This window comes from Rattus rattus, chromosome 14 (assembly GCF_011064425.1).
Source record: "Rattus rattus isolate New Zealand chromosome 14, Rrattus_CSIRO_v1, whole genome shotgun sequence".
Classification (NCBI taxonomy): domain Eukaryota; kingdom Metazoa; phylum Chordata; class Mammalia; order Rodentia; family Muridae; genus Rattus; species Rattus rattus.
Genome location: NC_046167.1, coordinates 30,551,699 through 30,567,150, shown reverse-complemented (window position 1 = coordinate 30,567,150; position 15,452 = coordinate 30,551,699).

Genomic DNA, 15,452 nt, shown 5'->3' with positions numbered 1-15,452 from the left:
AGCACCATGTCTGTATGCATGCTGCCATGCTTCTAGCTTTGACGATACTGGACTAAACCTCTGAATCTGTAAACAAGTCCAACTAAATGTTTGCCTTTATTAGAGTTGCCTTGGTCATGGTTTCTTTTCATAGCAATGGAAGCCCTAAGTAAGACAACATCCTTTCATTAGTACTGAAAGCATCGGTGTGACCTGAATGATTTAATTTCAAGCTCATTTATTTCCAAACTTCAATGGGACAGTATATCAAGCTAATTTTGATAGAGATACACAGGTCTAGTTAGAAGGGTATTACTGGTTGCGCTCAATCACTACATTTTCTGAAATCTCATCTGTAAAAAAATGCAGATATTTTCCCCAAATTTACTTTTAAGTATGCATCATATAATATTGTTCAGAGCTAGCCTAACAGTTGTAGCTCATCTCTGTGTGTACTGTGTATACTGTGTATACTGTGTATACTGTGTGTACTGTGTATACTGTGTGTACTGTGTGTACTGTGTATACTGTGTATACTGTGTGTACTGTGTACACTGTGTATACTGGAACTGGTTCTTTCTTCTAATATAAACATGTTATAATTAATAATCTTACACATAGGTTTTGTTTTTTACTTTTCTAAGAATGTCTATAGGTTAAATCTCTATAGGTTAAATGCCTTGGTTTAAATTATCTTGGAGTGGCTGAGTTTTTATGATCCTGTAATCTATCATCGGATTGCCTTCCATATGCATTCACACCAGGAGGCAGGGCTCCTTCCCCACTGCCTTCCTTACACACTTAGACATCAAATAGAGTAGTTTCCATTATGAGGTAAAATACAGTTCCAATGGAGCTTCAGCTTCTGCTTCCCTCACTCCAAATTGCTTGAGCACCTTTATGTATGTGGACTCTGCTCATGGATGTTCTGGGAAGTGTGTGATGAGAGAAAAAGTGGAGGCGCATTCCCCATCCCCTTCAGAATGCTACAAGCTGGATTTTACCAGTCAGTGAGACCATAGGGACAGCTTGAGAATCTTTTTTATTCTTTCTAAAATACAAGCTTAAAGTCTTTGTAGGAAATGGGGGAAATACACAAAAGCCATTCACATTTCTATCTATCATATTAGTCACTCTTCTATTGCAATGTGATAACACTCCATCACTACCCACATTTATAGAAGAAAGAATTCATTTAGACTTACAGTTCCAGAGGGTTAGGATCCAAAGGGCAGCAAGCAAATGGCACACATGATGACTGTCACAAATGGTGACTGGGGCTGGAGGCTGAGAGCTACAGACTAAGAGCTCATCTCTCACATTGCAAGCAGGAAGCAGAAAAAGCCAACAGGCAGATGGCTTTTGAAACCTCACTGATACACTTCCTCCACTAAGGCCACATTCCCTAACCTACCCAATAGCACGAAGTAGAAACTACCTATTCAGATGGCTGAGAGCGTGGGAGACCCTCTTATTCAAACCACCGCAGCGCATCAGTCGTAGGAAACAGAATGATAAAAACACCATTTACAATAGCCATGAAGAGTGGAGTATTTAAATAAACCTAATAAAATAAATGCCAAGTTTATGTGCTGTTGAAGAATCAAAGAAAATCTAAATGAATAGAAATGACCCATCAGTCTTCAGAACTTACGTTAAGATTTGACTTTCATATTTAGTAAAGTCTCAGATAAAATCCCACAACGTTGCTTTGGAAATATCAGTCAGGTTATCCTAAAACATATTTGAAAACAAAGATGACTGTGATGTTTAAAAGCATCCTGAAAAGATGACGAAAGGGAAGGGCAGACAGCAGCTGACTTTAAAATAGCATCACTGAAGGTGGGGGCCCCTAGCAAGAAGAAGATCAGTGGTCAGTGGAAGAGCATCCAGAGCCCATTCGAGGAGCACGGACAGCCTTGGTGAGTATTGATGGAGACACAGATGTAATTAGATGAGATGATGGTCATTTTAACAGAATGGGACAATGACAGACAACAGAGTCAGTAACATGGAGAAGATGTATTTGACACTCTATGCAAGGCTTAAGTCATAGTTGGTTAATGACCTACTTGGAAAGAGTAAAATTGTAAACCTTCTGTCAGTTAACACCAAAAATCATCTGAATTTTGTGTTTTTGGGGTAGTATACCTAAAATTCCATTTCTAAGACCAGTTCATAAAGTAATTAAAAGTAATTATAAGCTGGATGTGACCAAATCAAAACTTTACCTCTTTGAAAAACGCTGTTATGAAAAATGAAAAGACTAGCCACAGTTTGTGAAAAAATATTTACATATCACGCGTCTGATAGAAGCCTTGGATATATGTATGTGTGAATGTGTATGTATATATGTATATATGTGTGAATTTATATATATGTGTGTGTGAATATATATGAATATATGCATATATGTGTATGTATGTATGTATGTATGTATGTATGTATGTATGTATGTATGTATTTCAACAATAAGAGCAAATAACCCAATTAAAAAATGAGCAACACTGACAATTGTGGCATTTTTACCACACCCCTCCTCCAAAGGTTCAGAAACCATCATGAAAGGTGGAGTGGGAGTTGAGTAAGGGAGAACTGAAGTAAAGTCGTCCTCTGGACTCAAGGATTCCTCTGCCCTCATGAAATCCCAGAGGCTAAGGCTGTCGGCTCAGGACCTGCACAAGATCAAGCCATCAACATTTCAGCATGGATTGGGGAGGGGCCCTCAAGACTCCTCCCCTAACTAAGAAGCCATGGACAGTTGATGGCTTCTGGGGAAAAGTCAGTAGGGGTATGGCTCCTCATAGATTGACCATGCTTCAGTGGATGACTCTACATTCTTGAATACACAGGAAGCCCAATTACACTTGGTGAATTGTTACTTTTCTTTTTTCAAAAGGAAGAGACAAGGTTGGGAGGGGATGTCCAGGTGGAGATGGGTCTAGGAGGAGTCAAGGAAGATGTGGGAGCTCTAGTATAGTCAACATACATTATGTGTATGCATGCATATAAAATTCTCAAGGAATGAAGAAAATGTATTTACATTTTTCTTTGTAAAATGAGCAAAGCCATCTGAAACTAGCATCAAAGAAATGTAGATGGCAAAGCAGTTCAGAGGCTGGTTCCCATCATCTGTTACTGAGATAGTTTTAAAACTATAATTACTCATTGCTTTAGTGCAAGCTGGAATTCTGATAGCAAACTGGTTGTACCCGATAAAGCCAAGGAGGAGAACGAGCATTCGTTCCTTGCTGGCAGAATGCAGCATGGCCTATTTGGAAAGTGGCTGGCTAGTTCCTTGACACAGGCTTATGGTACAAACCTAACGACATTGTATTCATATAAAAACAAGTTAAGCAAGGTTTATAGCATAGCTTTGTGGGTAATCGAAAGGAACAAGAGATAGCAAAGATGTCCTTCATTGGGGAAAGTTAGTCATGAGCCTTTGTACCTCCTACTGTGGACAGCAGGACTGCTCAAGGGACCGACCCTCAAGACCACACATGATTCAGATGCATTTTGCTTAGTGAAAGCAATTTAGTCCAAAGACATGAAAAGACAAAACCATGGGTCTAGAACACAGGTAGTTGTGGTCAGTGATTGTCACGGTTTGGATATGCTTGGCTCAGGGAGTGGCACTCTTTGAAGGTGTGGCCTTGTTGGAATAGGTGTGTCACTGTGGGTGAGGGCTTTTACACTCTAGTCCTTGCTACCTGGAAGGCCGTATTCTGCTAGCAGCCTTCAGATGAAGATGTGGAACTTCTCAGCTCTGCCTGCACCATGTCTACCTGGACGATGCCATGCTCCCTGCTTGATGATAATGGACTGGACCTCTGAACCTATAAGCCAGCCCCAGTTAAATGTTGTCCTTACAAGACTTGCATTGGTCATGGTGTATGTTCACAGAGGTAAAACCCTAGCTAAACCAGTGATCAAGGAAGGGTTTGATGACAGAGAGTCAGACAGAGGAATCTCAAGTCATTGGAGATATTCTTTGTAGTAGCAGGGTAGTGCACACTTGACTTTCTGAATGAGTCGAAGCTCATAAAACCACACAGCACTAAGAGTCAGCATCTGTGTATGAGTGAAGAAAAAGCAACCAGTATGTGGGGGCTCCCTGAGATGACTTCAAGTGCAACAAGAACTTGTTACAAAGGCGTGTTGACCCTCCTAGGGAGATGTAGGAAGAGCTAATAATAGAACTGAGAAACCATGTTTGTTTCTTCCTAGCTGTTTAAGTCTAAAGAAAAGAACTGCACAGAAATACTGACCTTGGTTAATGACTTTGTTTCTTTGAAGGGGTCACGTGTCTGGTGTGAGGACCAGGGAAGGCTCAGTTAGTGATTTGCTTGTTGCAAAGTGTGAGGACCCAAGTTTGGATGATCAGTGCCTATCTAGAAAGCTGGACACTGTGATTTATGCCTATAATCCTGGTACAGGGAAGATGGTTTCAGGATTATCCAGAGCTTGCTAGATAGCTCAGTGAAAGTCTCAAAAAAGTCAGATAACAACTGAAAAGAAACCCGCTGACCTCTGACCTCCACATACATGCCTACAAACATACACATGCAGTGACACACACACACACACACACACACGCACACACTCAAAACTGTGTGTATAAACTAGGGTTGAACAAATGCACCAATAGATTATAGTTAATGGAAGGGGGGGCAGATTTCACACTGACAGGGTAGCTGTATAGAAACAAAAGAATAAATCTAATGATGGTGAATGTGAGGGAGCAGTGTCAACATCTACCACCAGTCATCAATCCTCTATCCATCACCTAACATCTCCTCTTGGGATATGTGTAGACAAATGTGTTTATTCTTAACTTGTCTTCTCAGAGAACCTACACATAGTGACATTTCAGTGGTAATGAACGTACCCATTGCCCAGAATCTGCATCCAGTTTTATTCTCCAACTAAAGAAACCAGAACTTACTGGAAAGTTGTCTGGTTTTAGAATGAGGGCAGGAAAAAAAAAAAGCAAGATGGGGCTGAGCCTGGATCATCTTGTTAGTGTAAGAGGAAGTATTTAAAAAGAGAAAAAACAGAGGGGGTGGAGTGGTTGAACATATCAAAGGGGCAGTGAAGCCAAACTAAATAAACTCCTCAGGGCCAGAACTGACACAGTTTGAACAACGAAATAAACAGCCATGCTATGATATTATAATGAGCAAGAAGGAAATGAATGCTGCTGAATGCATGTGAGTGAAGGACAGAGCAAATGTCAGAGGAAGAATGTTACATTTTAAATGATCTTCATGGATTATCGTTGAGCTCCAGGAAATGGAAATTAATTCCCTTCCCTTCCAGTAGGGGCTGGGCTTAATCCCTGTTTCTAACAGACAAGGAAAAGCAACAAGGCTAACTTTGTAGTGAAGAAGTCTGGCAGACTCCACTTGAGGCATGGGACTAGGGTTGACCTCATCAGTAATGGGCCACTGTGGTTTTATTCCCTCAAATCAATAGGCCCAGTATGATGCAAAAACGTTGTTGAGAACACCAGTATAACTGTGAAGTACTGGGCCAGTACTTCTGGAACTTGTCAAGTCATGACAAATGACTCAAGGAAACACTCAGAGACAAGGCAAGGCAGAACTATGATGAGTGTATCCAGCTAGCAGGTCCCGGAAAGCTGGGATCTTAGAGCTGGTGCAGAGAAGGCTGCAGTCAGGTTTAATGACAGGCATGCTGTGGTAATGTGTGATATTTTGTGAGCGAAACCTGGGGAAACCACAGTGGGCCTCTGTGCCCCTGGACACATTTTCTGTAGGTCTACAACTGATTTGAAAGCAAGTTAAAGGGTCTGATGATTACTATGCCATGGTGACCCACCAATCCCAGAAAAGCTTAGCAAACGTGACATGTTTGACTATTAGGAAAATGAGTAACCCATTCCCACATGTGACACTCTTTTTAGTTATTTACCAATAAGAAATTCAGTAAACAGATGTTATAGATTTTTTAAAGCTTATTCCTCATGGAAAGTTATTGTATAAACTCTATTAAGAATTTTCTTTCTATAAAATGAATCACAAAAGATGTAGCCTTCTGGGATGCTTAGGATCCCTGGGGTGTGCCTTGAAGGCTGTGGGCCTCTGACTCCTGTTCACCACTTTTGCTTCTTGACTGAGATGAATAGTTTCATTCTGCCATGTGTTCCCAGAATGATCACAAATTGGCACCTCCAAACCTGTGAGCTGAAACCAACATGTTCTCTTTATAAGTTGATTAACTCGGAGATCTCATTATGGTGCTGGAAAGCTTACAAGCACTACTCCTCATACAGGTACGCTTGGATGTGAAGTCTGAGCACTGGAATTTTACATAATAGCCTGTGCCTTCCTTTTATACCGAGGTATACTGCCGTATGTTGCCATACACTAAAATCAATGAATAGGTGCATTATTCTTAATCCACTGATCCGGGAGCTGTAAAAGTAAGACAAGGACGCACTAGCCAAATAGCATGCGTATAAGCACTCAAGCTGCTAAACTGACTTCTGCCCCAGGGAACATCCAAGTCAGAAACACCAACGCAACCCAATGTAGACTTAGCCATCGTAATGGTGTGATGTCAGTGGTGGCTTCCATGTGTGCAGCATGTGCACATTTACTATGCAAAGTCCATGTAACACGGACTGCACTTTTTCTGGCATTTTCTAGCATATGATCCTGAGGCATTTGCATACTCAGTGCCATGTATCCTCTACTACTGAATCCCAGTTCTCCATTGCCCCCCTCCACTCTGAAACCAGCTCTTCCCATCCCCTCCCAAGCCCTGGGAATCCTCTGTGCTTTGCCTCCTTAGATTTGCCTACTCTAGACTCTTTCCTTTTTTTTTTTTTTTTTTTTTTTTTTTTTTGAGCTGGGGACACGAACTAGGGCAAGGCCTCTACCACTGATCTAAATCCCCAACCCCTACTCTAGACTCTTAAATGGGCCCACAATGCTTTTTTAGTGACGGTTTCTGCAAGCACGGTCTGGAAAACATCTACAAAGCATGCTTAAATGACGTTTTCTTGGTCTTCTGAATCGTGTGTAGGCAAGCATATGAGAGCTGACATACTTCCTATGTGCCAGTAGTGCCACTGGGACACAGAACAGGGTACCTATTCTGTCTTCTAGCAGCATGGATGGTGTGTCTGGCCACCCTCAGTTAGGCAGTTTGATAATGAAGCCCACAGCAGTGTTTCATCACCAAGGCTGTTTCAGTAACCTCTTCCCAGACTTGGACAATAAGGCTGCCCCGCACATCTGCAGAGACGTGGCCATGTGTACCTCCTGGGCGCTCACATCTATGGTATAAAACAGTACCATATTTGCATATGACCTGTGCATCTGCTTCTAAATGCTTTAGATTATCTTTGGGCTATCTGCAGTAGCCCATGGGATAAATGCTCTGGAAACAGTTACCCCATGTCATTGAAAAAACGATGACAAGTGGAGAGCCCACAGTCTCAGATTCGAGTCTTCCACATTTTAATATTTTCAACCCTAGGCTGAATTCATGGATACAGAATCTGCAGAGATATAGGGCTGGTTGGTATTAGCTGGAGGTATTAAAAATATATTGCCCAAGGCACATTCACTTTTCAAGTTATGTTCTTTAGAGACGAAAGGCCTCATAGAGGGGCCACAAGACTATACCCCTACTCAACAACAGAGACCCGAGCCATCTTGTGGAGTGAGCAAAACCATTCTTTTTTTTTTTTTTCTTTTTTTTTTTTTCTTTTTTTCAGAGCTGGGGACCGAACCCAGGGCTTTGCGCTTGCTAGGCAAAACCATTCTTATCCCCAGGGCAATATGGGAAATAGTAGAATCTTGAAAACTGGGGCTCTGAATAGGGCTTGGTTTGAATTGTGCTTAAAAACTAAAAGAAAGCAGTTTTGAAAAAGCAGCTTCTCTTACCCTAAACTGCTGGTTGTAATATTTACTTATTGTTATTTTTGAGACATGATATAGCTCAGGTTGGCCTAGAATACATCTATATCTCAGGCTGGCCTTGAACTAATGATCCTCCAGTCCCTTAAGAATTATAGACACGGGGCTGGGGATTTAGCTCAGTGGTAGAGCGCTTACCTAGGAAGCGCAAGGCCCTGGGTTCGGTCCCAAGCTCCGAAAAAAAGAACAACAAAAAAAAAAGAATTATAGACACGTGCTACCACACAGTGTTGGTAGTAAGTTTCTGGCATTGCTAGAACCCTGTGGGAACCACTGTGTCACTCTGATGACCAAAATGGCTAAGTCTGAGAGTACTGTATGGTAATGTAGAGAGCTTGACACGTCAAGGTCAGTGAGGCTCACTGGTGATGAAGCCCTGAGTCAGGTGGGATTGGCGAAGAGTCCTGACTAACTGATTTATCCAGTACCAGATAGGTGAACAGAGCATATGGAAGCCTCATAAAATAACAAGAGATTGATTAGTAGTAAGTCATAACTCATTTCTGTGTCACAGCACTTGCCACATTCTCTTATGACCACCCTACTTCTGCCTCTGCTATTTTGGAGAAAGGAGGCTACAATTGCCATCTAAGCTTATTGTAAAAACTTTTAATGCAGATGAGAAAGCAATTATACCACAACAAAAAACTGTTCTTTGTCTTCTAGATGTTTCTAACAGTGACCACTTTTAGGTCAGGATTCTCTCCTAGTCAGTTAAGATGCCCGTATGTCTTAACATCATGCATTGGGTTTGTGTAGGGTTCTGGTCTGTGAATTCCCTGAGGTGTGGGAGGACAGTGGACTTTTTACCAGCAGACAGAAAACTTGAGAAGGTTTGAGAGGATTTAGAAACCCTGGTAATTCTTATATCTGAGAATGGTAGCTGTTTAATCTACTCCTGACCAGGTTTCTGTCCTGGAACATGTGACCATGACACCCCATTGAGAGGACTGTGACAATCAGTCATGTAGGGGCAACACTGGAAGCCCCTCCACACGCACACATGCAGATGAGGCATCCCTAACATCTCAAACCAAGACAATAGAAAGTATGTATCTGCCTTTAGATCCCAATCTGCCCCAAAATGTATATAAATGTAATAAAGTACATAAGTTATTTCATCAAAGATCATCTGAGAGTGTCTATCAAATCCAGCTATAACACTTTGGGGAAGAGAATTCTCTCCAGAAGCTTTTGTTGTTGGAAGCTGCTTAAGCCTACCACAGTCACTTCCCTCTCAGTTGCCCAGACCTTGGCTCCTAGCCAGCCGCCCACTGCCTACAGCCAGCCTGCATGCCCTGTCTACCCATTGAATCCTGTTGCCTGCCACCACAAATCCCCTTGGATAGTGCCTGGTAGGCAGACCAGCATTTGTGGCTGGGCACTGGGGCTGCAGAGCAACCCTTCAATATGGGAGGATGGACACCGTGATCAAAATGCTAGGTTACCAATTGCAGTGCTGCCTCTGAATAAAGAAGCAGGAAAAAGTTTGATTTCAATGTATTTTGGTTCATAGTTGTTTATTGTATACATTTGTATACTATGTAAGAAAAATATTTTCATGCGTAAAAGAAATTGGAATGTTAATAATGCATGCTCTTGGGAGTGGAGAGATGGCTCAGTTGGTAAGAGTGCTTGCTGGTCTTACAGAATACTGGGGTTCAGTTCCCAGCACCCACATGACATCTTATAACCACCCACAACTCCGTTTCTAGGTGATTCAATTCTATTCTGACTCTCATGAGTACAGGCATTCACATAGTACATGTACACACACACACACACACACACACACACACACACACAGGCAAAATAGATACATAAAATAAATCTAAAAATAATGCAAGCTCTGGAATCAGATTGCAAAATATGGCTGCTTGGTTCTGTTACTCTGGTCACAGGACAATGTGGTGGAAGCATGTGACAGAGGCGTGCTCACTCCAGGGTGTCCAGCAAATGAAGTTGGGAGGGGCCCTGATGTCCACTGAAGAGTACAGACAATTACCTAGCTTGCTGCCTCTAGGCCTTAGGAACCTTTAAAGGTGCTAACACTTGACAGCAGTGCCACACGCGGGAGACAAAGCCTCCAGCATATTGGTTAGCTGACGTTTAAAGTCCAAGTTGAAGGAAGTTTCCTGAATCTCTTCTGTTTGATCTGGAAAATGTGATAATGACTGAGCCTTCTTTAATGGGGAAATGCATGTATGCAGTTAGAAAAACACTAGGCACGAAAGAAAGGAAGAACACATGTTGGTTATCATCATTAATAGAGATCAGTCCTCTGACTGTTACCATTACCACAGTGACAAACCAGTCTTCAGGAGGAGCGACTTGCAGGCTTGTCAGTTATTATGCTGAAGAGCTCTGAAGCCATTCAAACGGAGACCCACTCCTCAGTGATCTCTGGGATATTTCTTAGTAAATGCATCTCAGACTGACAGAGTGAACCAAGGCTGTCTGTGTTCACTTGGCAGTGACAGACTAACCTTGACCTAACTTCTACTCCTAAGCCTGCTAAGTCAGCAGGTCTGCTGGCTGAGTTCCACTCTGCCTGTAGGTGGATGATGCACCCGACTCAAATCCTTCATGTGTGTCCTTCGTGGGATAGTCATCTGGCTCTGGGCCTTTCGGATTATTCTGATACTTGTGGTATTTGGTACATGCAAATTGAGTCTTCTCTAGGATCCCAAACCTTTGGAATACTTTGTACACAGAACTCAGGACAGTAGGATAGCATCTATTACTCCACAAATGAAATACTAACTTGCTAACATTTGTGCATTATCACAGACTTCTTCGGTTGTTCTGTCATAAGTACTCCTGAAGCATGTGTGTATGTGTCTGAGTGTGTATATGTGTGTATGTGTGTGTTGTATGTGTATGTGTGTGGTATGTGTGTAAGTGTGTGTGTGTGGTATGTGTGTGGTGTCTGTGTGTGTGGTATGTGTGTGTGTGTGTGTGTGTGTGTGTGTGTGTGTGTGTGTGTGTATGTGTATGTGTGTGTGTATGTGTGTGGGGTGTGTGTGTATGTGGTGTGTGTGTGTGATGTGTGTGTTTTGTGTGTGTATGTGTGTTATGTGTGTGGTGTGTGTATTGTGGTGTGTCTGTATGTGGTGTGTGTGTGTGTGTGTGTGTGTGTGTGTGTGTGTGTGTGTGTGTGTATTCAGTCCTGCCCATTGCACTTACGCTCCTCCCTGACCTAAGTACCCGGCCATTGGTAAACTTCTTTACTCCGCCAGTATCTTTGTAACCCTTCCCCATTTTTATTCTCCTATGTCAGCATGTCACATTACAGCCATTTTCATTTTTTTCTTTCTCCAAGATAAATGCAGACAGAACTTGCTTGCCCTGTGGCTGAACTCTGCACAGCTTCTCGAAAGGAAAATGTCTGTGTGGCATGACTTTTTCCACCATTCAATCCAACTGTGCACTCCCAGAATAGGAAACGTCAGAAAATTAGCAGACACACCAGGGCTGGCTTCTAATGGCAATGAAAGGGAACTGCCAATCAACCACTTCTGGTCCTGGGCATGGTATCTCTAGAGGGAATCCCTGCTAACCCTTCTCTTAGCAAGTGTCACTGAAGTTCTATGGGAATAAGCCAAGGCTCTCGATTCCCTTTCTGTCATTTATTTGTTACATCTGAGGTTTGGAATAATTTGTAAGCTTGTGTTTAAAATTCCAGCTAGCATTTCTCTCTTTCCTCTATGTCGACAGATTCCAAGGGTGAGAACTGGTGGGTGAGACGATATAGTGACCTTTCAAATTGTACGGTTTAGATTAAGAGGGGGAAAAATCACAATAACTAGTCTAGAGTTTTGAAGCTTATGAATTAAAGAAAACTAGTTATAAAAAAGGTAACAAAACCATGAAAATTAAATTTTATTTTTTAAGCAGGAGGAAGTCCCCAAACTGTTGTTGGCTTTCAGATTATGAGGTACCTTGATTTTCAGATTATAAATCTGGATCCCAGAAGGCTATCTTGCTATATTTTAAAATGTAGTTCAAAGCTTGGCTCTAAAAGATGCTCAACAAGTGGTTTTGAATAAATGTGTGTGATCAAGTGGTTTATTCTAAGGAAGGGGCCACTAATGAAGTTTGGTAATACTCCTCTCTCATCTCAGCGTCTTAGCTGGAGGAGTGTAAGTTTCAGGCCAACTTAAACTACACCGAGAGTTTAGAGTTACTACATAGCTGTATAGCTACATGTGCTCCATAGCTAGAGTCTGTTGGTTGGGGTGAGGTGGGGTTAGATTTCCTAGCAAACATGAAGGCCCAGGTTTGATCTCTAGCATTGTATAAAACAGCCTGGTGGCACATGCCTATAATCCTCGTTTTGTGGGTGTGGGGTGGGTAGGGGATGGGTGTGTGGGGAGGACTCAGGAGCTCAAGGTCATTCTTAGCTACATAGCAAGTTTGTGGTCACTGTGGACTATGAAAGACTGTATCAGAAAGGAAGGAGGAGGGGGAGGGTAGGGGAGAGAAGGAAGGGAAGAAGGGAGAGGAAAGGAAAGAAAGGGGTTCTCAGTGGGTGGCACCTCCTGCTGATTGAACTTGTCAGCATTACACTGAGTTAATAGGACGCATCTATGAAAGCTGAGTTAGCGAAGGAACAGTAAGCTCCCAATTAACTTGGAGTAGCAGCCTTCCACAGAGCAGCCCCTATCTAGGCCTAGTGACAAGGCCAGTCTTCACATCTCTTCCTGGATACAGCAGTCATCTAGTACAGTCCACAATTGCAAAGTCCTGCTCTTGCCCAACACCCTTCTAGCAAATTAACTGGGATGTGTACTTGTGTTCTCGCCGGAGGATCTTGAATGAAGGGCTGTTTGTCTCACTTAGACACTGCTACTTCTTTCATAGTCTCTAGGGGACAAAGTTTTTCTACGACTACAGTCAAAGCCCCCTTGCTTCTCGCAAAGCCTTGTGCTCAAGAGCCTGGTCCTCACTGCTACTCTGTTTAAACAGCATTGATGTGGTTTCCTACAGAACCCATCCCATCAGCCCCTCACTGTGACTCCATCTGACTCCACTGTGCACGCTGTGGGATTTTACACATTCTAATATTTTTTTTGACAAATGGGAATACTGGCTGAAAATCTGAGTTTTCACGGCAGAGTTCATGCCACTAATGGGGCTGCATGGGAAAAATCCAGGCTCTAAGACTGCATGGAAATTACACTGGCCAATCCAGATGTGGCAATAATACGTGATATTAACTCAAGCAAGCATTCCATGGATGTTAAAAGTTGTGGGCACTTCCAGGGGGTGATTATTTCTAATTTCATTTGGGATTTCGGGAAAATTCTTGCCTCTTCAGATTATTCCTTTGGCTGGCAACAAGGTTTGGGGAGCATTTGAATCTCCTGTCTCCATTTTTTTTTACCTTCAATATCCATTGGTTTTCCTGGCCACTTCTAACTTCACTAACCAGAAGGAAAGACAAGCAAGAAAGGAGCCTGGACTCTGTCTTTTTGTTTTTCAAGGCTGCTGTTGTGGACGAATTCCAGGGAGATCTTAAAAGAGTTGCGAAAGGAAGATTTGAGATTTCTCTGGATTTGAACTGGTTAGTTTTTCTGTGCCCATGAGAAAGCAAGGCAAGACTGAACATCAGCTAGCTTGCCTTTGAGATTCTTAGAGGGCCACTTGGCTATCCTTGGACTGAGGAAATCTTGCCCTGTATAATATTGTTTGTTCTGTGGTACTGGGGAGTCAATGCAGAATCCTATGCATGCTAGCAAAGTCATGTACACTGGACTATCTCCCAGGTTTTAAAAATATTTCTTTGTGGTGTGTGTGTGTGTGTGTGTGTTTGTGTGTTATGTGTTTGTACATGTATGCATGTGTGTGTCTCTGTGTGCATGTGTGTGTGTGTGTGTGTGTGTGTGTGTATGTGTGTATGTGTATGCATGTGTGGAGGGACATGTTGTGTGTTGTGTGTGTGAGTGGTACACAAATCTAAGTGTATAGGGTATGATCTTTGTGTGCTTACACTCATGGGGAAGCCAGCGGAGGAGGGTATGTGCCTTCTGCCATCCCTCTCCAACTTATTATGTCTGTCTCTGTCTCTGTCTCTGTCTCTGTCTGTTTCTCTCCCCCATCCTCACCCATCTTAACTAGACACTTCCTATTCTGACTAGCCTGGCTGGACAACAAGCTTCCAAGATTCACCTCTTTGTACCCTCCAGCTCTGGGGTGGTTGGCACATTCAATCATGCCTGCCTTCAGGCTCTTTTAACCTTTTATTTTGAGACAGTGTTTCTAAGTTATATAGCTGGCCTTGAGCTCAGCCTGTAGTCCAGACAGGCCTTGAGCCTATCATCAGGCCTACTCCACCAGGCCTCACTTGTCCTTTACATTTAAAACAGATGGTCTTTTATACTGGGAAAGTGTGCCATTATCTATTGAAAACAATACACATTGTTTGCTTTTGTTCTCTCTGAAAGATATCCCCGTGCTATTTCTGGAAGGCAATAATCCCCACTTGTTATGGGTTTAGATGCCTCTGTGGTGTCTTTTCCTGTGTTTGGAAACACACCATAGCCTATGACCCTGCACATAGATGTGCAAAGTGAAGCAAAACTGAAAGAGCTGAAGTCAAGAACGGCTCAACTCGCTACGCAGGAAGTTTGAGCCTTTAGGACGGTGAGGACGTTTTGAAACACTGAAAATATTTGGTTTAGAAAATCCAAGGACTGAACTTGGGTTTAAACAACACCCTTCCTCTTGCCACAGCTCTGCCCAAAGGGGACCCTCCTGGTGCTTGAGAATCAGCTGCAGAGCCCGGCTGGCACCAGCTTGCTTTCCATAACCTCAGGGCAAGGTGAAGATAAAGGCCTTCGGAATCTGCCCCAGAGATCTAAACGGAAAATCTAATGCCTCTTTGCCCCTGCCCCTTAGGAAAATATGCATGGTGCTCAGTCATTGGCCCCAGGGAATATTCCTAACTTTGGAGACACAGCACAAGTGATGACTTTATTTTTAAATGTCTGAAATAAAACTTTAAGTTCCTACATAGGAAAAGCAATCCCAGTCTGAACGCTTTCTCCTCTGCAGGGCTAAGATACTTCAAATCCGTGCACACTGAGTCTTGTCCTGTGTTATTGAGAGCTTACACTATAACAAGACACGTCATTCTATAAATGAAATTATTTACACCCTGACGGCATGACTTCAACGTGATTCTGCAACATTGGGGTTCTAGTTTGAGGAGACGTGTGCTAATTTGGTTTGTTTCTGTGTCGTGGATGGTATAGATGGCATTTCTGCTTTTACCAGTTGGTCCCCTGTACTGCGTCAGGAACTGAAATGAGGGATCCAGTGAAGTGTGTGTGTGTGTGTGTGTGTGTGTGTGTGTGTGTGTGTGTGTTTTAGCATGTGCCAGCTCTTGTATTTGTAGGGGACAAAGTTCCAATAACTTTATTTTATGCCTGCCAGGCTATCTTAGAGACTACAAGTCTTTAAGAGTTCGAAGGACTGGGAGCCCGAGATGTTAAATTCCAGCTGGGAGCTTCATAGGGG